Source organism: Antedon bifida, chromosome 3 (genome assembly GCF_963402885.1).
Source record: "Antedon bifida chromosome 3, ecAntBifi1.1, whole genome shotgun sequence".
NCBI classification, from domain to species: domain Eukaryota; kingdom Metazoa; phylum Echinodermata; class Crinoidea; order Comatulida; family Antedonidae; genus Antedon; species Antedon bifida.
In genome coordinates, this window is record NC_136228.1 from 19027130 (window position 1) to 19052725 (window position 25596).

At 34.4% G+C, this 25596-nt stretch overlaps 1 protein-coding gene and 19 non-coding genes across 20 annotated transcripts in view; all 20 read right to left on the bottom strand.

Annotated features, from left to right (window-relative positions):
* LOC144837882 (2,3-bisphosphoglycerate-independent phosphoglycerate mutase-like) overlaps positions 1 to 25596 on the bottom strand; it is a 119245-nt gene that overhangs the window by 40161 nt on the left and 53488 nt on the right. The window lies entirely within an intron of this gene.
* On the bottom strand, positions 1812 to 1884 carry Trnaa-cgc (transfer RNA alanine (anticodon CGC)). The gene has a single exon. It is a non-coding gene; the product is annotated as a tRNA-Ala (tRNA).
* Positions 3096 to 3168, bottom strand: Trnaa-agc (transfer RNA alanine (anticodon AGC)). The gene has a single exon. It is a non-coding gene; the product is annotated as a tRNA-Ala (tRNA).
* Trnaa-cgc (transfer RNA alanine (anticodon CGC)) lies at positions 3739 to 3811 on the bottom strand. Its single transcript has one exon. It is a non-coding gene; the product is annotated as a tRNA-Ala (tRNA).
* On the bottom strand, positions 4363 to 4435 carry Trnaa-ugc (transfer RNA alanine (anticodon UGC)). The gene has a single exon. It is a non-coding gene; the product is annotated as a tRNA-Ala (tRNA).
* On the bottom strand, positions 4575 to 4647 carry Trnaa-agc (transfer RNA alanine (anticodon AGC)). The gene has a single exon. It is a non-coding gene; the product is annotated as a tRNA-Ala (tRNA).
* Positions 4788 to 4860, bottom strand: Trnaa-agc (transfer RNA alanine (anticodon AGC)). Its single transcript has one exon. It is a non-coding gene; the product is annotated as a tRNA-Ala (tRNA).
* On the bottom strand, positions 5641 to 5713 carry Trnaa-ugc (transfer RNA alanine (anticodon UGC)). The gene has a single exon. It is a non-coding gene; the product is annotated as a tRNA-Ala (tRNA).
* On the bottom strand, positions 5854 to 5926 carry Trnaa-ugc (transfer RNA alanine (anticodon UGC)). Its single transcript has one exon. It is a non-coding gene; the product is annotated as a tRNA-Ala (tRNA).
* Positions 6068 to 6140, bottom strand: Trnaa-ugc (transfer RNA alanine (anticodon UGC)). Its single transcript has one exon. It is a non-coding gene; the product is annotated as a tRNA-Ala (tRNA).
* Positions 6495 to 6567, bottom strand: Trnaa-agc (transfer RNA alanine (anticodon AGC)). The gene has a single exon. It is a non-coding gene; the product is annotated as a tRNA-Ala (tRNA).
* Positions 14770 to 14842, bottom strand: Trnaa-cgc (transfer RNA alanine (anticodon CGC)). Its single transcript has one exon. It is a non-coding gene; the product is annotated as a tRNA-Ala (tRNA).
* On the bottom strand, positions 15394 to 15466 carry Trnaa-ugc (transfer RNA alanine (anticodon UGC)). The gene has a single exon. It is a non-coding gene; the product is annotated as a tRNA-Ala (tRNA).
* Trnaa-ugc (transfer RNA alanine (anticodon UGC)) lies at positions 15609 to 15681 on the bottom strand. The gene has a single exon. It is a non-coding gene; the product is annotated as a tRNA-Ala (tRNA).
* On the bottom strand, positions 15826 to 15898 carry Trnaa-agc (transfer RNA alanine (anticodon AGC)). Its single transcript has one exon. It is a non-coding gene; the product is annotated as a tRNA-Ala (tRNA).
* On the bottom strand, positions 16043 to 16115 carry Trnaa-ugc (transfer RNA alanine (anticodon UGC)). Its single transcript has one exon. It is a non-coding gene; the product is annotated as a tRNA-Ala (tRNA).
* Trnaa-ugc (transfer RNA alanine (anticodon UGC)) lies at positions 16595 to 16667 on the bottom strand. The gene has a single exon. It is a non-coding gene; the product is annotated as a tRNA-Ala (tRNA).
* Trnaa-ugc (transfer RNA alanine (anticodon UGC)) lies at positions 17243 to 17315 on the bottom strand. The gene has a single exon. It is a non-coding gene; the product is annotated as a tRNA-Ala (tRNA).
* Positions 17675 to 17747, bottom strand: Trnaa-ugc (transfer RNA alanine (anticodon UGC)). Its single transcript has one exon. It is a non-coding gene; the product is annotated as a tRNA-Ala (tRNA).
* On the bottom strand, positions 17891 to 17963 carry Trnaa-cgc (transfer RNA alanine (anticodon CGC)). Its single transcript has one exon. It is a non-coding gene; the product is annotated as a tRNA-Ala (tRNA).

Consider the following 25596-nt stretch of genomic DNA (forward strand, 5'->3'; position numbering starts at 1 on the left):
ACCATGAAAGTTATTGAAGGGATCGTAGGGGAAATGATTTGGGTCCAAATTAAAGATAAAATCAAGTTGAATCAATTTGGTTGCTCTAAGGGTGTGTCTACCACTGACGCTCTTATACTTTTGTTAAACGAATGCTTTAATGCTACTGACCAAGGAGATGAAATGAGATTATTATTGCTTGATTTCAAAAAGGCTTATGATTTAATTGACCATAATATTTTAATTGATAAGTTGTATAATTTAGGGGTCGAAGACCATCTAATCTCTTGGATCTATGCTTTTCTATGTGATAGAAAACAACGTGTTAAACTAGGCGATGAATTGTCCCCTTGGACAGTCGTTAAGGGTGGTATCCCACAAGGATCCTGGTTGGGGCCCATGTTGTTTATCATCTTTGTCGACGATCTTCTGGATGGGGTGCCGTGCATGAAATACATGGACGACACCTCCATCCATGAACGCGTCGGCAACGATGGGGCAACTGTACTCCAAACCACTCTTGACGAAACTGTCCAGTGGGCTAAGGATAACAATATGTACCTTAATATTAAGAAAACGAAAGAGATGAGAATTAGTTGTAAAAGGTCAAAGACTGCTTTTGAGCCACTCCATGTTGGAGATTGTAATCTGGAACGTGTTGACGAATTTAAACTTCTTGGTGTAATTATTTCTCATAATTTGTCATGGCAACCTCATATTGATCAAATGATTAGTAAATGTAATTCTAGAATGTACTTTCTCAAACAGGTGCGGAGGGCAGGCCTGGATGCCCCCGCACTTGTCCAATTTTATACTAGTATCATTAGACCAATATTAGAATATGCGGCCCCAGTTTGGGGATCAAATATTACGAAGCAACAGAATCAACAACTTGAACAAATTCAGAGAAGGGCCTTTTAATGTATTTTTCCGCATGCTACTTATTCCGATGCCCGCAGCTTCCTTGGTTTTTCTACCTTAGAAGACCGCCGTGTTCGACTGTGCAAGGATTTTTTTGTTAAAATCAAAGACCCCAGTCACAGATTGAATCATTTGTTACCGGAGGCTCCTTCTGCTGCTTATAATCTTAGAAGACTCCGTGAGTTCTGTATCCCTAGAGTTAAAACTAACCGTTCAAAAACGTTTATTATTAATCACGGATTATTCCAAAAATGGTAAACATTTTGTGTTATGTTTCCGCGACCTTCCGTACCTTTGTGTGTAAATATTATTGAAAATTTTTGAAGTTTTTAACTTTTTTTAAATTTGTAAACATTTTTAATACTTTTAAATTTTTATCCTGCAGGCCTATGTCTTTAACTTTTTGAATTTTATATTTATTGTTTTTATAATAAGTGATTTTTTATTGTAATTTTGTTTTAATTTTTTGATTGTATGTTCTACATTTCTGAATGTCTTTTATATTTGTATATTGCATTTTATTTTTCTGAGTGAAACGCTTTTGTTAAACTTCAATCTTTCGTTTGATTGCAATAAAGTTCTATTCGTATTCGTATTCGTATTCGTCACCAGTACTGTTGGGATAAAATATATACATTAGTTAAAAATCTCAGCAAAAAATGTAACAGTACCGGAAATAAACTTTGCCTAAAATTATTGGAGAATCCGGGCATTGATCGCGGTACCTCTCACATGCAAAGCGAGCGCTCTACCATCTGAGCTAGTTCCCCATCTATACAATTACATGAATCCAGTAGCTATTTTTTTACTGTTCATATTGTCACCAGTACTGTTGGGATAAAATATATACATTAGTTAAAAATCTCAGGAAAAATGTAACAGTAACAGAAATAAACTTTAACCAACATTATTGGAGAACCCGGGCATTGATCCCGGTACCTCTCACATGCGAAGCGAGCGCTCTACCATCTGAGCTAGTTCCCCATATATACAATTGCACGAATCCAGTAGCTATTTTATTACTGTTCATATTGTCACCAGTACTGTTGGGATAAAATATATACATTAGTGAAAATCAGCAAAAAAATGTGACAGTACCGGTAATAAACTTTGACCAAAATTATTGGAGAACCCGGGCATTGATCCCGGTACCTCTCACATGCTAAGCGAGCGCTCTACCATTTGAGCTAGTTCCCCGTATGTAGAATTGCACGAAACCAGTAGCTATTTTATTACTGTTCATATTGTCACCAGTATTGTTGCGATAAAATATATACAGTAGCTTAAAATCTCAGCAAAAAATGTAACAGCACCAGAAATAAACTTTGCCCAAAATTATTGGAGAACCCGGGCATTGATCCCGGTACCTCTCACATGCTAAGCGAGCGCTCTACCATTTGAGCTAGTTCCCCGTATGTAGAATTGCACGAAACCAGTAGCTATTTTATTACTGTTCATATTGTCACCAGTATTGTTGCGATAAAATATATACAGTAGCTTAAAATCTCAGCAAAAAATGTAACAGCACCAGAAATAAACTTTGCCCAAAATTATTGGAGAACCCGGGCATTGATCCCGGTACCTCTCACATGCTAAGCGAGCGCTCTACCATTTGAGCTAGTTCCCCGTATGTAGAATTGCACGAAACCACTAGCTATTTTATTACTGTTCATATTGTCACCATATTGTTGCGATAAAATATATACATTAGTTAAAAATCTCAGCAAAAAATGTAACAGTACCGGAAATAAACTTTGCCTAAAATTATTGGAGAATCCGGGCATTGATCGCGGTACCTCTCACATGCAAAGCGAGCGCTCTACCATCTGAGCTAGTTCCCCATCTATACAATTACATGAATCCAGTAGCTATTTTGTTACTGTTCATATTGTCACCAGTACTGTTGGGATAAAATATATACATTAGTTAAAAATCTCAGGAAAAATGTAACAGTACCAGAAATAAACTTTAACCAACATTATTGGAGAACCCGGGCATTGATCCCGGTACCTCTCACATGCGAAGCGAGTGCTCTACCATCTGAGCTAGTTCCCCATATATACAATTGCACGAATCCAGTAGCTATTTTATTACTGTTCATATTGTCACCAGTACTGTTGGGATAAAATATATACATTAGTTAAAATCAGCAAAAAAATGTGACAGTACCGGTAATAAACTTTGACCAAAATTATTGGAGAACCCGGGTATTGATCCCGGTACCTCTCACATGCTAAGCGAGCGCTCTACCATTTGAGCTAGTTCCCCGTATGTAGAATTGCACGAAACCAGTAGCTATTTTATTACTGTTCATATTGTCACCAGTATTGTTGCGATAAAATATATACAGTAGCTTAAAATCTCAGCAAAAAATGTAACAGCACCAGAAATAAACTTTGCCCAAAATTATTGGAGAACCCGGGCATTGATCGCGGTACCTCTCACATGCTAAGCGAGCGCTCTACCATTTGAGCTAGTTCCCCGTATGTAGAATTGCACGAAACCAGTAGCTATTTTATTACTGTTCATATTGTCACCATATTGTTGCGATAAAATATATACATTAGTTAAAAATCTCAGCAAAAAATGTAACAGTACCGGAAATAAACTTTGCCTAAAATTATTGGAGAATCCGGGCATTGATCGCGGTACCTCTCACATGCAAAGCGAGCGCTCTACCATCTGAGCTAGTTCCCCATCTATACAATTACGTGAATCCAGTAGCTATTTTGTTACTGTTCATATTGTCACCAGTACTGTTGGGATAAAATATATACATTAGTTAAAAATCTCAGGAAAAATGTAACAGTAACAGAAATAAACTTTAACCAACATTATTGGAGAACCCGGGCATTGATCCCGGTACCTCTCACATGCGAAGCGAGCGCTCTACCATCTGAGCTAGTTCCCCATATATACAATTGCACGAATCCAGTAGCTATTTTATTACTGTTCATATTGTCACCAGTACTGTTGGGATAAAATATAAACATTACCGTGACAGTACCGGTAATAAACTTTGACCAAAATTATTGGAGAACCCGGGCATTGATCCCGGTACCTCTCACATGCTAACCGAGCGCTCTACCATTTGAGCTAGTTCCCCGTATGTAGAATTGCACGAAACCAGTAGCTATTTTATTACTGTTCATATTGTCACCAGTATTGTTGCGATAAAATATATAAATTAGTTTAAAATCTCAGCAAAAAATGTAACAGTACCGGCAATAAACTTTAACCAACATTATTGGTGAACCCGGGCATTGATCCCGGTACCTCTCACATGCAAAGCGAGCGCTCTACCATCTGAGCTAGTTCCCCATATATACAATTGCACGAATCCAGTAGCTATTTTATTACTGTTCATATTGTCACCATATTGTTGCGATAAAATATATACATTAGTTAAAAATCTCAGCAAAAAATGTAACAGTACCAGAAATAAACTTTGCCCAAAATTATTGGAGAACCCGGGCATTGATCCCGGTACCTCTCACATGCAAAGCGAGCGCTCTACCATCTGAGCTAGTTCCCCATATATACAATTGCACGAAACCAGTAGCTATTTTATTACTGTTCATATTGTCACCAGTATTGTTGCGATAAAATATATACATTAGTTAAAATCAGCAAAAAATGTGACAGTACCGGTAATAAACTTTGACCAAAATTATTGGAGAACCCGGGCATTGATCCCGGTACCTCTCACATGCTAAGCGAGCGCTCTACCATCTGAGCTAGTTCCCCATATATACAATTGCACGAATCCAGTAGGTATTTTATTACTGTTCATATTGTCACCAGTATTGTTGCAATAAAATATATACATTAGTTAAAATAAGCAAAAAAATGTGACAGTACCGGTAACAAACTTTAACCAACATTATTGGAGAACCCGGGCATTGATCCCGGTACCTCTCACATGCTAAGCGAGCGCTCTACCATCTGAGCTAGTTCCCCATATATACAATATCTCGAAACCAGTAGCTATTTTGTTACTGTTCATATTGTCACCAGTATTGTTGCGATAAAATATATACATTAGTTTAAAATATCAGGAAAAAATGTAACAGTACCGGAAATAAACTTTAACCAAAATTATTGGAGAACCCGGGCATTGATACCGGTACCTCTCACATGCAAAACGAGCGCTCTACCATCTGAGCTAGTTCCCCATCTATACAATTGCACGAAACCAGTAGCTATTTTGTTACTGTTCATATTGCCACCAGTATTGTTGCGATAAAATATATACATTAGTTTAAAATCTCAGGAAAAATGTAACAGTACCGGAAATAAACTTTAACCAACATTATTGGAGAACCCGGGCATTGATCCCGGTACCTCTCACATGCAAAGCGAGCGCTCTACCATCTGAGCTAGTTCCCTATCTATACAATTACATGAATCCAGTAGCTATTTTGTTACTGTTCATATTGTCACCAGTATTGTTGCGATAAAATATATACATTAGTTAAAATCAGCAAAAAAATGTGACAGTACCGGTAATAAACTTTGACCAAAATTATTGGAGAACCCGGTCATTTATCCCGGTACCTCGCACATGCAAAGCGAGCGCTCTACCATCTGAGCTAGTTCCCCATATATACAATTGCACGAAACCAGTAGCTATTTTTAACTGTTCATATTGTCACCAGTATTGTTGCGATAAAATATATACATTAGTTAAAATAAGCAAAAAATGTAGCAGTACCGGAAATAAACTTTAACCAAAATTATTGGAGAACCCGGGCATTGATCCCGGCACCTCTCACATGCAAAGCGAGCGCTCTACCATCTGAGCTAGTTCCCCATCTATACAATTGCACGAAACCAGTAGCTATTTTATTACTGTTCATATTGTCACCAGTATTGTTGCGATAAAATATATACATTAGTTAAAATAAGCAAAAAAATGTGATAGTACCGGTAACAAACTTTAACCAACATTATTGGAGAACCCGGGCATTGATCCCGGTACCTCTCACATGCAAAGCGAGCGCTCTACCATCTGAGCTAGTTCCCCATATATACAATTGCACGAAACCAGTAGCTATTTTGTTACTGTTCATATTGGCACCAATATTGTTGCGATAAAATATATACATTAGTTTAAAATCTCAGGAAAAATGTAACACTACCGGAAATAAACTTTAACCAACATTATTGGAGAACCCGGGCATTGATCCCGGTACCTCTCACATGCAAAGCGAGCGCTCTACCATCTGAGCTAGTTCCCCATATATACAATTGCACGAAACCCTTAGCTATTTTATTACTGTTCATATTGTCACCAGTATTGTTGAGATTAAATATATACATTAGTTAAAATCAGCAAAAAATGTAGCAGTACCGGAAATAAACTTTAACCAACATTATTGGATAACCCTAGCATTGATCCCGGTACCTCTCACATGCTAAGCGAGCGCTCTACCATCTGAGCTAGTTCCCCATATATACAATTGCACGAAACCAGTAGCTATTTTATTACTGTTCATATTGTCACCAGTACTGTTGGGATAAAATATATACAGTAGTTAAAAATCTCAGCAAAAAATGTAACAGTACCGGAAATAAACTTTAACCAAAGTTATTGGAGAACCCGGGCATTGATCCCGGTACCTCTCACATGCTAAGCGAGCGCTCTACCATCTGAGCTAGTTCCCCATATATATAATTGCACGAAACCAGTAGCTATTTTATTACTGTTCATATTGTCACCAGTATTGTTGCGATAAAATATATACATTAGTTTAAAATCTCAGGAAAAAATGTAAAAGTACCGGAAATAAACTTTAACCAACATTATTGGAGAACCCGGGCATTGATCCCGGTACCTTTCACATGCAAAGCGAGCGCTCTACCATCTGAGCTAGTTCCCCATCTATACAATTACACGAATCCAGTAGATATTTTGTTACAATGACTTTGATGGAGGGAAGGGTAATTCTATCATTCTAGGTGGAGATCTGAATTGCATCATGAATAGTGACATTGACCAAAAGGGTAGCGCAAATACGTCTGATAAATCTGTTTTTACGATTAAAAACCTAATGAAAAATTTAAATTTAAATGATAGTTGGAGATCCAAAAACATGAATAAGCGACAATTTACTTGGCGTAAGAAATTTAACAACATTTTCCGTAGGCTGGATTACTGGTTAATATCAGAAGATCTCTTTTCAAAAACCAAAATAAAAAGAAAGAAAAATTACAAAAACAAATAAAAAACTTAAATGAAACAATTATGAATACTCAAAATTGTGATATAACCATTGAAAATAAAATTGAAAACAAAAAAATAGAGCTTGAAAACATTTATAATGTAGAAGCAAAAGGCGCGCAAATTCGGTCCAGAGTAAAATGGATCGAGGAAGGCGAGCGGAATACAAAATACTTTCTTGTATCCAAAAGTAAAAAGAAACACATAAAAAGTTTAATTACTAAAGATGGGAGCTTAGCAACGAGCCCAATTGATATTTTAAAAGAACAAATACAACATTTCGAAGGTTTATACGCAAAAAATGTTATAAACCCTGGAAAAATTAAGAAATACCTTTGTAATTCTATTATAAACAAGCTTTCAGAAATAGAAAAAGAAAATTGTGAAGGTTACGTCATTATTGATGAATGTAAAAAGGCCATTTCAATGATGGAAAAAAATAAAACACCAGGATCGGATGGTCTAAGTGTTGAATCTTATATGTTCTTTTGGAATAATATTAAACATTTAATTTGCGATGCGTTAAATGAAAGTTATAATTCTCAAGAATTATCCTTTTCGCAAAAACGAGGTGTAATCACCCTTTTGCTCAAGGATGGAGAAAGAGAAAATTTGAATAATTGGCGTCCCATTACCCTCTTAAACACCGATTACAAAATTCTTGCACATGTATAAGTAACAGACTTAAAATATTTATTAAATCAATAGTAAGTTCAGACCAAAAAGGCTATATAAAAGGCCGTTTCGCTGGTGAAAACATTCGGTTAATAGAAGACCTGCTTTATTATACAGAGTGTAATGATATCGAAGGGGCAATAATTACCTTAGATTTTAAGAAGGCTTTTGATTCTATTAGTAGAGATTTTATGTTCAATGTTCTAGAAAAGTTTAACTTTGGAATGTTCTTTTGTAACTGGGTAAAAGTATTATATAATAACGTTGAATGTGTCACAGTTAACAATGGTTGGGTTTCAAACAATTTTAAAATGGAAAGAGGTATTAGACAAGGTTGTCCTCTATCTGCTCTGCTATTTATTTTAGTGGTTGAAGTAATGGCATCTAGAATAAGAAACAAAGATGACTATAAGGGTATTAAACTTCCAAGTAATGAAAATAACATAGAAGCTAGAATAAGCCAATTAGCCGATGATACTGTTTTGTATGTTGGTAATGACAAAAGTATTAAGTCAGCAGTCAGTGTAATTGAACGTTTTTGTGAAGTATCTGGAATGACACTAAATAAAAAAAAAACAATGCTTTTTGGATTGGTAAATGGAAGAACAGAATAGATAGACCTTTAGAATTAAATTGGGTAAAACACCCGATCATTTTAGGCATATATGTAGGGTATAATACAGAAGAATGTACCAGAAAAAAACTGGGATGTTAAATTAATAGAGCTAGAAAAGACTTTAAAACAATGGAATGCTAGAAATCTCTCAATTTTTGGTAGAATAATAATTCTGAAAAGTCTTGCACTATCTAAATTAACATATGCTGCAAATATCACTGATGTTCCAAAATATGTATATACACAAGTTACAAATCTAATATATAATTTTATTTGGAACAATAAAAGGGAAAAGATAAAAAGAAAAACTCTAATTGGTGATGATGAGATGGGAGGCATTAAAATGCCTGATTTTACTTTTCATGTTAACGCACTCATGTGTGGCTGGTTAAAAAGAATTATGAATGATGATGGTGCTAAATGGAAAAATATTCCAATGTATTATATTACAAAAATATGTGATGTTAATGTTTTACTTAATATGTCATGTTATAACATTATTGATGTTAATTCTGATAAAATTCCACTGTTTTACAAAAATATGATAAAAGCCAACATAAATTATAACAGAATCTCTAAAAAAAAAACCTGAAACTTATAACGATATAATGAATGAGCAACTGTGGGGAAACCACTACGTTAAACTAAAAAAAAAATCGCTTTTCTACAAGCATTGGATTGACAGTGGCATTATCAGTATTAAAGACATTGTTAATAAGAACACTTTTTTAACATCAAACGAAATACTGGTGAAACTACAATGTAAAACAAACTGGTTAAATGAGTATTTGTGCATTATTAAGGCAATACCAATTCAATGGAAACGTATTATTAAGGAGGTAGATATTTTCAATTGTGATGATAATGATGAGTTAGTTGGGACCAAGTATGAGATTAATACTACCAAACTAATATACTCATGGTTTGTGAAAGAATATTTCATTATTCCAATGTCACAATTAAAATGGGAAGAGTACTTTAATAACAAAATAGATTGGAAAACATCTTGGTTACGGAAAGTATGTAAAATGAAAGATAAGAAACTAGCAAAATTCAATTATAAGATGTTACATAGAATACTGCCTACCAACAAACGGCTGTATCAGTGGAAAGTTAAGGAAACACAAACGTGTGACAAATGTGGAGAAATTGAAAATGAAAACCATTTGTTTTTTAGTTGTAGATTTATTCAGAAATTTTGGAGGGAAATGCTTAGTATCTTTGTAAGTTTAAACCATAATAATATATCATTTAAACAATTAATACTAGGAACGGGAGATAAGCTAATAGATTATATTTACACTTTTGCAGCATTTACTATTTATAGAATAAAAATATTATCAGCACTAAATAAAATAAATCGTTATGGAATTCATTTAAAAGCAATATGTTATATAACATTGAATGTGAAACATATAACAATAAAGAAACAAGTATAGAAAAATGGGTAGCTTTAAGAAATACTATTATGATAATATAATTTCTAATTTGATACGATTAACAGAAAAGGAATTACTGTGATACGGGTTACTGGTGATACTGAGCTATTATTGTTTTTTTATTTCTTTTTATCATGTATATAAATATATTGTATTATGTATCCGAGATAATGATGATCCTGTGTATAGCAAAATATAAGAAAATTAATGAAAAAATGAGTAATACAGAATTCATATATGTAAAAATGTTACTTATGAACTGTAACGACATTTACAAGTTGAATAATACGATTTTATGTAATATGAGATAATATGAATGTGAATAAAAGTGGTGTTTGCGCCGCAAAAGAGAGAAAAAAAAAAGATATTTTGTTCTTCTTTGCTTTTTCAGGGAATTTATTAGTTCAATGTATATTGGCCTTTGGCCCTAATACAAACAAATAAAAAATAACTATAACTTAAGATAATGGTTTCTTCTTTCAAAAGCAAAGTAGACGTATTTTCCTAAATTATAAGTAAACTTTGTGTTGGAAAGTAATAAACATAGCTTATTAAGCGTGGTTCCCACTAGCGACGCAACGCAAGGACGTAACGCAACGCAAGTGAATTGACCAATCACAAGCGATGGCTTATTCGCTTGTGATTGCTAACTGTCTATAACTTGTCATTGGTTAAAACGCTTGCGTTGCGTTTACGTCCTTGCGTTACGTTCTAGTGGGAACCAAGCTTAAATAGAAGGAAAAACACGAATAAATCTTGGAATAAATCTTTTTCTTAAATCATTGTAAAATGTGTATTGCAAAATAAAATGATATTCATCCTCAATAATGTTCTTTTTACATAATTTACACGTTCTCTTATACCTTTCTACACCCTCCCATCTGCCCTTTTCAATTTCTAGCTCTAATATCCCTAAACGTAACTTAGTTAATAATCTTTTTTGTTTAAAATTAATGATGTTGGTCAAGTGATAACTTAAACATATTTCTTTTTTATAAAGAGAAAAGAGCCTTAACTTATTATGTAAACTAAATTTTTGAATGCATTTTTGTTTTTCAATATCACATAAGCGCAACTTAAATTCTCTCAAAAATAAACCTTTACTATTAACATATTGTTGTAACCATATATACCAAAACCAGTAGAAGTGTTTGACCTGTTGTGCCCAACAATTCTCATTACGGTTAACTTTTCTAAGTTGAAACTCATAACACTTAAAAATGAATCTGTCATGATCTAAAGGAATAATATGTAACCAAAATCTTATAACTGTAACTAAACAATCCAAAGAAAGTGGTAATCTACCTAACTCAGAAGTAACAGCGGCATTTGGTGCATTTTTCCCAACTTGCAATAAATATCTACAAAATTTAGTATGTGTTTTTTCAATAATGTTTGTGCTATCTGACATTCCCCAGATTTCGCTTCCATACGTTAAAATAGGAAGTATTTTCACATCAAAAATATGGTTCCATGTATTAATTGGAAGAAAAGATAAGTTACGATAAATAAATGATTTTAAGCAGAATAAACTTTGATTTGCTTTTTGTTGATTATGTTGCATTGAGTTGTTCCATGCACCATTTGAACTAAAAATAACACCAAGATAATTATACGAATTAACAATTTTTAATTGAATATTTCTATACTTCCATTTTCAATGTTCCTTAAATTGCGGCCATTTTTAAAAACCATAATTTTGTATTTTGTAGTGTTTACAGTAAGTTTCCAAGTATCACAATAAAGTTCAAGTTTATTTATTAATTTTTGGAGACCTTTCACCGTATCACTAACAAGCACTAAGTCATCTGCATAAAGAAGATGATTCATATGACAATCTCCAATTTGAATGAAATCGTTTACCTGATTAAGTATACCACTCAAATCATTAATGTAAATATTAAAGAGTAAAGACGACAACGGAGAACCTTGTTGTACTCCAATCGAACAATTAAAAGATGGACTTAGTTTGTTGCCAATTTTAACATGAGCAGATAAGTTTTGGTATAAGGAATTTATTATGTTTAACATTCTGCCTGAAACACCGATATATTTCAGCTTATGTAGTAAAAGTGTATGATTTATAGAGTCAAAGGCACATTTAAGATCAACAAAACAAACAAAAATCCTACCCCGCTTTTTATCTAAGTATTTAGAGATGACGGTATCTAAAATGAATATATTATCTGTCGTTCTATATCCCTTACGAAAGCCTGCTTGTTCCTCATGGATTAACTTTTTACTATTTGTAAATTGTGTTAACCTAGAATTAAGAATATGTAAAAATATTTTTCCTAGGATTGGAATTAAAGAAATACCTCTATAAATTTCAGGTTTGTTTTTATCTCCATTTTTAAAAATTGGAACAATTAAGCTTGTTGCCCATTGTTTGGGAAATTTTCCAACTAAAAATATAGCGTTAAAAAAATTTTTTTAAATATCAAAAATAATGTTGGGGGCGTTTAGCAAGAATTCAAAATTCATTCCATCAATGCCGGGAGCTTTTCCACTATTTTGAGAATTAAATGCTCTATTTATTTCATCCAACGTTATGTCGTGGTTTAAATTATCATTGTCCTCATTCTGTTGGCATTCTGTGATTTTTGGCAATTCAACGCTAACAATAGACTCATCGTTTTTAAATAGGTTCTTAAAATGAATATAACATTGATTAATAGAAAGTTCAAGATAATTTCTGTTTTGTCTTCAACTTCATCCAAAACGTTTTGCTATCCTTTGTATTGAGTGCATCGATAATTTGTTTGCGTATTTTTTTATGAAAGTTAATTTGTTTGCATTTTAATAGCGATTTATATTGCTTTTTTGTCTGAATATAATTATATAAAAAAGGTTGAATGCGCATAATTCTAAATCTCTTTAATGATTGTTTAACCTGCATTTTAAGGTCCTTACAATCTTTATCAAACCATTCGTTTCGTTTTGTAGAAGTTGAAGATTTACTTGTGTGTGTATACTTAATTCCTTTACATACGTATTCAAAAATTTTACATAAATGTGAAACTGCCTCATCAATTTTATTTTGAGAGATAGCATTCATAAAATCATTATCAATAGTTTCAATGACATCATGTTCCCATCTGACTTTGGATGCATTAATGTAAATGTTGGACCATTTGAACGTACTCTGTGTAAACGTGTCATCTTCATTGACAATCAATTTAGGCCTAGTGTGTTCTTTGTCTTTGAATTGAATACTAAAGGCAATTGGCATATGATCCGATTCAACACGGTCATCAATTCTTAAATAAGATATTAGTTTAAAGTTGTTTGAGTTAGTAAGAAGGTAATCACATACACTTTTACCTTGAGAACTGATAAATGTAAAACCACTGGATGATTCTTTATCAATTCTACCATTTGTGATTCGCATACCAGTTTCTTTGCAAAATTCTAATATATCTTTACCGTAGCTATTTAGTATACAATCAGAATTCGTTCTACTTTCAATCCGGATGTTGTCTTCCACATATAGATTATTGTTCCATGTGTCGTTTTCATCAGCGGATATGTAATCGTCCTCCGAACCAGTTCTACCATTAAAGTCGCCAAGTACATATACTATGTCAGATATTTGGGAGCTGTAATGCAAATATTCGTTAGATAAAATGTCAAAAAAGTCAGTTGTCGCGTAACTGGATGTACTTGGTGGTCTATACAAAAAAGCGATTACAAGAGTGTCGGTTGGGGTTAGAGTAATCTTTAACCAAATATATTATTCGATGCACTTGACAGTTCTTCAACGACGAGATTTAATTTATAATATACCATTACGCCTCCACTATTTCTTCCATGACGACTTGTTTTATCTGGTAATTTTGATATGCAAGTGAAACCTTTATTATTGTAATCGTTCCGATATTTATCCCATGTTTCACTAAAACAAATTATGTCAAATTTGTTAACATACTCAATAAAGTCAGAATCAGCAAATTTGTTTCTAATACCGTTAATATTCCAAGAAATACAATCAATGTGTTTAGTGACTTTCAAAGATGGTTCAGATTGTTCTTCATTAGGACCATGGCCAAAACCCTATTTTGTGAGGTTTATGATTCTGTCGTCTTCTACGTTGAATGTATATACTTCGTCGCCTATAAACAGCTTATCATATCTGAGCCGAAAACGATCGTTGTTTTTGATTGCTTGTTGTATATTTGATTGTAGGCCTTTTCTAATTATACGGACTCTGAGAGTATAATCTTCACCCATGTCAATTTTTGATTTATTTCCAGCCATTTTCCTTTTGAGTGCTCTATTTTTGGACATTATTTCATCTTTTTGTTTGTAGCTAGTAAGTTTTGCTATGATGGGTCGTGGGTTACTTTTGCTGTGCAATCTATGCGCTCTCTCGAAAGCGTTACTCTTCGTATTGTCACCAGTATTGTTGTGATAAAATATATATAGTAGTCTAAAATCTCAGCAAAAAATGTAACAGTACCGGTATTTAACATTAACTAACATTATTGGAGAACCCGGCATTGATCCCGGTACCTCTCACATGCTAAGCGAGCGCTCTACTATCTGAGCTAGTTCCCCATATATACAATTACACGAATCCAGTAGATATTTTGTTACTGTTCGTATTGTCACCAGTATTGTTGTGATGAAATATATACATTACCTAAAAATCTCAGCAAAAAAATGTAACAGTACCGGTATTAAACTTTGACCAAAATTATTGGAGAACCCGGGCATTGATCCCGGTACCTCTCACATGCAAAGCGTGCGCTCTACCATCTGAGCTAGTTCCCCATATATACAATCGCACGAAACCAGTAGCTATTTTGCTGCTGTTCATATTGTCACCAGTATTGTTGTGATGAAATATATACATTAGCTAAAAATCTCAGCAAAAAAATGTGACAGTACCGGTATTAAACTTTGACCAAAATTATTGGAGAACCCGGGCATTGATCCCGGTACCTCTCACATGCGAAGCGAGCGCTCTACCATCTGAGCTAGTTCCCCATCTATACAATTACACGAATCCAGTAGCTATTTTGTTACTGTTCATATTGTCACCAGTGTTGTTGTGATGAAATATATACATTAGTTAAAATCAGCAAAACAAACTTTAACCAACATTTTTGGAGAACCCGGGCATTGATCCCGATACCTCTCACATGCAAAGCGAGCGCTCTACCATCTGAGCTAGTTCCCCATATATACAATTGCACGAAACCAGTAGATATTTTGTTACTCTTCGTATTTTCACCAGTATTGTTTCGATAAAATATATACAGTAGTTTAAAATCTCAGCAAAAAAATGTAACAGTACCGGAAATAAACTTTGACCAAAATTATTGGAGAACCCGGGCATTGATCCCGGTACCTATCACATGCAAAGCGAGCGCTCTACCATCTGAGCTAGTTCCCCATCTATACAATTACACTAATCCAGTAGATATTTTGTTACTGTTCGTATTGTCACCAGTATTGATGTGATAAAATATATATAGTAGTCTAAAATCTCAGCAAAAAATGTAACAGTACCGGTATTAAACTTTAGCCAACATTATTGGAGAACCCGGGCATTGATCCCGGTACCTCTCACATGCAAAGCGAGCGCTCTACCATCTGAGCTAGTTCCCCATATATACAATTGCACGAAACCTGTAGATATTTTATTACTGTTCATATTATCACCAGTACTGTTGGGATAAAATATATACAGTAGTTTAAAATCTCAGCAAAAATGTAACAGTACCTGAAATAAACGTTGCCCAAAAGTTATTGGAGAACCCGGGCATTGATCCCGGTACCTCTCACATGCAAAGCGAGCGCTCTACCATCTGAGCTAGTTCCCCATCTATACAATTGCACGAAACCAGTAGCTATTTTATTACTGTTCATATTGTCACCAGTATTGTTGCGATAAAATATATATACATTAGTTTAAAATCTCAGCAAAAAATGTAATAGTACCGGCATTAAACTTTAACCAACATTTTTGGAGAACCCGGGCATTGATCCCGGTACCTCTCACATGCTAAGCGAGCGCTCTACCATCTGAGCTAGTTCCCCATATATACATTTGCACAAAACCAGTAGCTATTTTATTGCTCTTCATATTGTCACCAGTATTGTTGCGATAAAATATATATACATTAGTTTAAAATCTCAGCAAAAAATGTAACAGTACCGGTAATAAACTTTAACCAACATTATTGGAGAACCCGGGCATTGATCCCGGTACCTCTCACATGCAAAGCGAGCGCTCTACCATCTGAGCTAGTTCCCCATACATATAATTACACGAATCCAGTAGATATTTTGTTACTGTTCGTATTGTCACCAGTATTGTTGCGACAAAATATATACATTAGTTTAAAATCAGCAAAATAATGTGACAGTACCGGCAACAAACTTTAACCAACATTATTGGAGAACCCGGGCATTGATCCCGGTACCTCTCACATGCAAAGCGAGCGCTCTACCATCTGAGCTAGTTACCCATCTATACAATTACATGAATCCAGTAGCTATTTTATTACTGTTCGTATTGTCACCAGTATTGTTGCGATAAAATATATACATTAGTTAAAAATCTCAGCAAAAAACATCTGAGCTAGTTCCCCATCTATACAATTGCACGAAACCAGTAGCTATTTTATTACTGTTCATATTGTCACCAGTATTGTTGCGATAAAATATATACATTAGTTTAAAATCTAAGGAAAAAATGTAACAGTACCGGAAATAAACTTTAACCAACATTATTGGAGAACCCGGGCATTGATCCCGGTACCTCTCACATGCAAAGCGAGCGCTCTACCATCTGAGCTAGTTCCCCATCTATACAATTACATGAATCCAGTAGCTATTTTATTACTGTTCGTATTGTCACCAGTATTGTTGCGATAAAATATATACATTAGTTAAAAATCTAAGCAAAAAAATGTAACAGTACCGGTAATAAACTTTGACCAAATTTATTGGAGAAACCACGCATTGATCCCGGTACATCTCACATGCGAAGCGAGCGCTCTACCATCTGAGCTAGTTCCCCATATATACAATTGCACGAAACCAGTAGATATTTTGTTACTCTTCGTATTTTCACCAGTATTGTTTCGATAAAATATATACAGTAGTTTAAAATCTCAGCAAAAAAATGTAACAGTACCGGAAATAAACTTTGACCAAAATTATTGGAGAACCCGGGCATTGATCCCGGTACCTCTCACATGCAAAGCGAGCGTTCTACCATCTGAGCTAGTTCCCCATCTATACAATTACACGAATCCAGTAGATATTTTGTTACTGTTCGTATTGTCACCAGTATTGTTGTGATGAAATATAAACATTAGCTAAAAATCTCAGCAAAAAAATGTAACAGTACCGGTATTAAACTTTGACCAAAATTATTGGAGAACCCGGGCATTGATCCCGGTACCTCTCACATGCAAAGCGAGCGCTCTACCATCTGAGCTAGTTCCCCATCTATACAATTACATGAATCCAGTAGCTATTTTATTACTGTTCGTATTGTCACCAGTATTGTTGCGATAAAATATATACATTAGTTAAAAATCTAAGCAAAAAAATGTAACAGTACCGGTAATAAACTTTGACCAAATTTATTGGAGAAACCACGCATTGATCCCGGTACATCTCACATGCGAAGCGAGCGCTCTACCATCTGAGCTAGTTCCCCATATATACAATTGCACGAAACCAGTAGATATTTTGTTACTCTTCGTATTTTCACCAGTATTGTTTCGATAAAATATATACAGTAGTTTAAAATCTCAGCAAAAAAATGTAACAGTACCGGAAATAAACTTTGACCAAAATTATTGGAGAACCCGGGCATTGATCCCGGTACCTCTCACATGCAAAGCGAGCGCTCTACCATCTGAGCTAGTTCCCCATCTATACAATTACACGAATCCAGTAGATATTTTGTTACTGTTCGTATTGTCACCAGTATTGTTGTGATGAAATATAAACATTAGCTAAAAATCTCAGCAAAAAAATGTAACAGTACCGGTATTAAACTTTGACCAAAATTATTGGAGAACCCGGGCATTGATCCCGGTACCTCTCACATGCGAAGCGAGCGCTCTACCATCTGAGCTAGTTCCCCATCTATACAATTACACGAATCCAGTAGCTATTTTGTTACTGTTCATATTGTCACCAGTATTGTTGTGATGAAATATATACATTAGTTAAAATCAGCAAAAAAATGTGACAGTACCGGCAACAAACTTTAACCAACATTATTGGAGAACTCGGGCATTGATCCCGGTACCTCTCACATGTAAAGCGAGCGCTCTACCATCTGAGCTAGTTCCCGTATGTAGAATTACAAGAAACCAGTAGCTATTTTATTACTGTTCATATTGTCACCAGTATTGTTGCGATAAAATATATACATTAGTTTAAAATCTAAGGAAAAAATGTAACAATACCGGAAATAAACTTTAACCAACATTATTGGAAAACCCTGGCATTGATCCCGGTACCTCTCACATGCTAAGCGAGCGCTCTACCATCTGAGCTAGTTCCCCATCTATACAATTACATGAATCCAGTAGATATTTTGCTATTGTTCATATTGTCACCAGTATTGTTGCGATGAAATATAGTTCGGTGGCAGGAGGGGGGAATCACCACCCGAAAGGGCACAAATTGCCATCCAACTTTTCTAGACCAGAATTTTCCGTAGATTACGAATATGGAAGGTAATCGATCAGGATAGGAAGCGTTTTCGAGATATAAGGGTCAAAGTTCAAAATTGACCAATTACAACAATGTATTATGTATATGTATTATAACAAATTTATTGAAGCACAATTTGGTCTTTTATTACATTTTTATGATTATAAGTGTCTATTCAATCACCTTATGAAAAAAAAATCCTTTGTAATTAAGGGTCAAATGTCAATATTGACCAATCATAGAACGTACCTATAAAACCAAATAAAAACTTATATTTAATAAAAATTGGATGTTTTCTCATCCTGTTAATCAATCATACGCAATGTAAAAGAGCGAATACATCATTTCATCAGTTGACATAAGTTCAATTTCATCAGTTGACCTAAGGTCAAAGGTCAACATTTTAATACACGTATTAGTTAACAAATAAATGCAAAGTTGTCCAAACTATGATATTGATGGTTTTACAAGTAATCAAATTATTTGATTAGTAAAGTTATGTTATTTCATTATAATTTTGATTAATATAATTATAATTGATACTGTATTTAATCAAATCAGGATAGGAAGCGAATAGGAAGAGATAAGGGGTCAAAGTTCAAAATTGACCAATTATAACAATGTATTATATACATATGTATCTATATATAAATTATGGTTAATTCTGACATAGGCGAGCACAATGCAAAAACTTCGGTACAAATCTCCGCCTTGGATACCTACCTTATCTATCTCAGATGTACCGCAAAACGTAGATTTGATAACATTAATTTTCACATCGACGCTATTTTTCCATATTTCTATCTTAGGAAGATATTATAATGAGTTTTTTAACACAATTTATGATTTCAACAGTAAATTTTCAACTCAATTTCAATTCTTCCCGGGTCAAAATAATTTCCGGGTTCATCTTGCAACAACCTGGTTTCAACTATTTTTTTTTTTTTATACACAAGGGAGCAGTTAAAATAATAGATTTGATCCTAAAGGTGACTGGAAACAGGCACTTTCCATCAATCAATACAGTGTCCCTTTGGAAGAAGGAAGAAAAAAACCGATAGTAGGACTGGAACTTAAATTGCATAGCCATTTCAGTTTTTTTGTTTATTTTAGGAACGGACAGAGCGTGTGTGAAGGTAGAGTAGTTAAAAAATAAAAATTATACTGCAAATTAATAAAGATCAAATTAAATATACGCCATAAAGAATCGGAATATATTGTGGGAAATAGTATTATAAAATTACATAGGGAGATTTGATGATAAGACATTTTGTTTAAAATCGAGTGAAATCCCGATAGTTGATTGAGTATTAGCTGACAGGAATAACTGTAGGCTATTTTTGTCCCGTTAGGACCGAGATGTCTACCCATGTTGCAAGCCGTAATGTCTTCTTTCTTGGGCCCACTCTGTCACGGCAGTTAGTTTCAAAAGATGTTTAAATTAAATAATGTATTAATAATTATTAGGATAGTATTTATTTGAATAAACGCCTCTCCAATAAAACATCACTTTGAATAATAATCATTATACTATTTGTAGTAGAATTCATCGCACTGTTATCTACAATTTACCAAGCATTTGTTATTCTTTTTTACTACTTTTCAAATCTATATAGGATTTCATTTGATTATAAATGTTACCATATTATTAAAACTAAAAAAATTAACATATATCCCTCGAATAAGCACCTCCCTCAATGAATTCCGCCTCCCCAAAGGGCCCTACAAAACAATAAACACTATACTTTAAAATGTTATTAATCATCTAAAACACTGTGAAACAGAGTAGTTTAGTTTTACGAATGTCAAGCATATTCAATAATGGTAACCGACAGAAAACGTACAAGGAGAACATTTTTATCATTCCGAGAACCATCGTCTACACTTCCTAGAGGGGGAGCGAGCGAAGCGAGCTCACCCTCTAGTTATAACCAATTTATTGAAGTTCAATTTGGTCTTTTAATACATATGTATGGTTATAGGTATCTATTCAGTCGCCTTATAAAACAAATACTTTTCAATTAAAGGTCAAATGTCAATATTGACCAATCACACAATTTGCATATAAACCCAACATTTAAGAAAAATGTTATGTTTTATCATTCTGTTAAGACATCTATCAATCATACACAATCAAAAGAGCACATTTATCATTACACAAGTTGACATAGGTCAAAGGTCAACATTTGAACAAGTGATATACTAAATAATGCAAAGTTATTCAAACTATGAGATCGATGTTCATAAATGTAATCACCTTATTTGATCAGTGAAGTTATGGTATTTTTATATTTTTCTAGTGCGCATTAATAATTATAATACTGTAAAATAAATAATAAAATTATTAATATTATGACGGTTAAAATGTTATGATGTTAAAATGTTACGCTGACCTTCAATGATTTGCCACTATACAGTTGAATTTATTAGGGCTACAATATTCGTTTTTGGAAAATAAACTACTATTCATCAGAACCAGAGAATACCAATTCGTACAGGATAGGGCATAGGCAGATCCAGGTGGCCAAACTCAATCCACAACTCACTACACAGACAGACCACAATTTTTATATAGTCACAGATAGTTTGGCCCATACAGGAAAGAGTTTCCTGTACACAAAAGATTCTAAAATAACCCATATGGATTTGCCCGAATGAACCCTCTAAGGACCCTTTTGGGATCTCTATGTGGTGTGCTACATAAGGCCCTGTATTAGAAATTAATATGGGGTAAATAGTTCATAGATGAACTATGGAATAAAACTAAAATGTTTACCCTCAATCTTTAAATAACATTTATGGATTTGCCCAAATGAACCCAAGGGCCGATCCTTCATGGACCTTTCGGGGTTCTCTATGTGGGTCTACAAGAGACCCTATATTGGAAATACTGTATGTGGGGTGAAAATGTGGGTTCATAGAGATATAATAAATATCCCTGTGCACCCTCGATCATCCATAAGAAACATTTTATGGATTTGCCCAAATTAACCCAAGGGCCGGTCGTTCTCCATGGATGGACATTAAGCCCCATAATGGAAACATAAGGGGTGACACTGTGAGTTCATATAGACAGGCGCGGCCCATGGAATAAAGCTGCCTGTGCACTCTCGATCCTTAAGGAACACTTATGGATTTGCCAAAATTAACCACCCAAAGGCCGGTCCTCCATGGATGGACATTAAGCCCCATAATGGAAATATAAGGCGTGACAATGTGGGTTTATATAGACAGGCACATGGAATAAAGCTGCCTGTGCACTCTCGATCCTTAAGTAACCGATTTGGATTTTGCCTAAAATGAAACAACAGCAGGACCCTTCTCTACTGTATGTTTAGTTCTACATTTGGCCCCTGTATCAGATCAATGCATTTGGCTACATAAGTTACTGTGTTAGAAATATATCGGGTAACTAAAACTGTAGGTTCCAATATTAAGCCATGGGAAAAGCCTGTCTGTGTACCCTCAATCCTTTTAAAAGGAACCCATATGGATTTGCCAAAATGAACCAAGGGTAACTTCTGAATTCTCTATGAACCGTACATTCCGTTTATTGGAGATACATGGATACCTGATTGAAATTGCTCAAATGTTTCTGAAAGACATTGTACTGTATAGTAGTAGTATTCCCCTTCCACACCTCTTTGAATTAAATCCCCCCGATAGGCTCTTATGTACAGGATTTCAAAGCAACAATCACACTTGTATTTTTCAAGCAGTATAATCTATTAGATTGAATAAAAATATCTATTATAAACAATTTGCCGTTAGAAATCTCTATGCCATGACGTTATTTAGATGAGAAAAACAGGTCAAAGGTTAAAATTACAGAAAAATAGTGTTTCAGTCACTTTTTGAAAAAATTTTTGCATTATGGCAAGTATAAACATATATATTGTGAACAATTTGATACCAAAATTGGCTCCTTACGACAAATATTTATTAATTTATGTTTTTATAACCTTATTCAATTATGTCAAAGGTTAATAACCAAACTTCCGGTCATTTTCAATCAATATCATCTGTTACACTGAATATAAATGTATATCTTGGGAACAATTTGCTCCTATTTTAAATTCTCTCTGACCTGCCGTTACTTATAGCAAAAAGAGGTCAAAGGTCAAAATTGCTAAAAAATGGGGTTTCCGTTCAATTTTACAAAGAAAGTTCTGTTAGAGCTAATATAAACATATACATTGTGAACAATTTGACACCAAAATTATCTCACTAGGTCCAGAATTTCCAGAGATATAGCATGTTTTTATATTGGTCAATTTTGAACTTTGACCCCTTATATCTCGTAAACGCTTCCTATCCTGGTACCTCTCACATGCAAAGCGAGCGCTCTACCATCTCAGCTAGTTCCCCATCTATACAATTACACGAAACCAGTAGATATGCTATTACTGTTCATATTGTGACAGATTTTGTTGTGATAAAATATATACAGTAGTTTAAAGTCTCGGTAAAAAAATGTAACAGTACCGATGTAAGATTGAACATTTTCCGGTGTTTAAAAGTGTCCACCGGACAATTTTCAGCATTGAATAGCTGTTAAAAATGGTTGCAACCACCCGGGCAGTTTTCATCGTGTGTATTCGTTTTCATTTGTAACAAAATAGGTCCCTCGACTGTCACATCACCTTTATCCTGTAACTTAACAATTAGGCCACTGGACATTCAACTCCCATTAGGGTATTTATAATTCCTTAGAATATCAACTTGAATCACTTGAGTCGATCCAAATAAATATTATTACCTCCGCCAAGGAGGTTATGTTTTCACACCTCTATGTTTGTGTGTCTGTGTGTGTGTTTGTGAACAGCCTGGAGGCCGGCCACAGTTTTTATCCGATTCTCACCAAATTTGGCCACAATGATCTATGCCCCAAAAGCTCGGAGAAGCAACTGTCAGTAATAAAGTATTATATTATTATGTGTTTATAATCTAAAAGTAGGGGCTACCCACACTCCAGTAATAAAGTTTATTAGTATATTTGTTTATATTATATCTAACAGTACCAACACACACAATAAGACATTTGCGATTCAAATGGCGATCAAAAGTTGTTAATACCTATTTACAGTATTGTATAGCATTACAATACTATTTATGTTTATTCTCCAAGGGCCCATAAATTTACCTACTTGTGTTAAACCATGGAGGTATGCAAGCATGGTTAAACCAAATAATTTGGAATGTTCCATTCATCGCAAATCAATACATTTGTATAAACGTATATTAAATCTATCAAAATAGTATTTTTTTACGAAAATCGCCCTGTCTTCAACATTATGATACTGTACCCGAGCTGTTCAACCGGTTTTCAGCTATTAAAAACAATTATCGTAGGAGGAGATAGGAAAATGCGAAGCATCCTCGTATTATTGTGTGCAAGTATTTTTCAAGAGGACATCTATTAGACAGTGTATACCACGATCGGAAAACACCCCTATTTGGGGCAAATCGTTGAACCTAAATTCGTTTTAATTGTCAATAACTAATTATCTAACTCAATTTAATTAGTAAACAGGGTTACATCAGGTGGTTAAAATCAGTACCGAGATTCTAACCAACTTTATATACCATCGAGTAAACATTCTAGAAATAGCGCGCGATTTACCGAAGTTTGCCCTTACGTAAATTTATATATAGATAATATAATGGTCGCTACTTTGAGGTGTCTTTAAGTTAAGTGATAATTTGAAGAGTACCAGTACAGTTAATTGTTTTTATCACATTTAAAAACTATTATTATTCTTGTCTTTACTCATACCAAATAATATAGAATAATAATAATATTATAATATAGAATGAGTTTGCTTAATAAATTCGCAAAACATTTTAATTTTAAACAAACAGCTCCCTCACAATTTGATATCAATGATGCGTTAACAACGCGACTCTAAAATAACCGTGGGGAATTCCCACTATAATATGATGTATGTACGGGACGACTGTATCCGGTTATTTGACTACCTGTGTGGGTTCAGGGACGATTCGGCCCTGAGACGATTCGGCCCGGGACTATTCGGCCCACTTTTGGTGGGACGATTCGGCCCACTTTTGGGCCGAAACATCCCACTTTGTGGGCCGAAACGTCTCACTTTAGACCAAATTCATATTCATTTTTTTTTTATTTATCAAGTTTTTAAAGGTGTTTAACAATCCGTATTTTATTGATATTGACAAAGTTGATATAATGTATATAATAAATTACTAAAAAAACGTAATTTTATATTCAATTTATTACTTCGAAAACCTTGTTTATTTCGTGCATTCGCCAAGCGGCCAACAGAGGGCGTAACTTATTTACATCGCGCGCGTGACTAAAAAATGATTATTTTCGACAATGTTTTCAAAATGTTTGCTTTATTGCATCTTTATCCCTAGTAGTGCTACCCCATAGTCTCTCTGAAAATAAAGTTTGGGGAAAAAAGCTTATTTTATGCTTATAAATGCATATCAAAGCCGATAAATGTAAGTGTGCCGAATCGTCTCAGGGCCGAATCGTCCCGGGCCGAATAGTCCCGGGCCGAATCGTCCCAGGGCCGAATCGTCCCGGGCCGAATCGTCTCAGGGCCGAATCGTCCCGTTACCCCTGTGTGTACGTACTGGCTCTACCTTACAAATAGGCCTACTATAACAACCAACTGCTTTTGGGGTGTGTCTGTTCAAAGTACAAATTCAAGGCAAGGGGAAAACTTATGAACTGTGGACGTTGTAGAATCAATTGGCACTGCTGAGGCCCAATATTTATATTATTATTTTTTTGGGAAGCAGCGATACGGTGATTTAATTATTCATTTTGATTATTATTGTTATTTTATTGTTTGCAAAATTAAATTAGGCCTAGCCTAGGCAGGCCTAGGCCTAGCTAGCAGTAATCTGAAAGCTCTTGGGACTGCAGTGTTAGTACTACAGTAGCTAGGCCAGGCCTAATATTCAGGTAGTGTAGAAACCGGAAAATGCTGCCTGGGTTACATATACAGTTTGGTATTTATTAAATATTATAATTAAACATGATTGTCTAGTTGGCCTAGCTAGGAGTTATA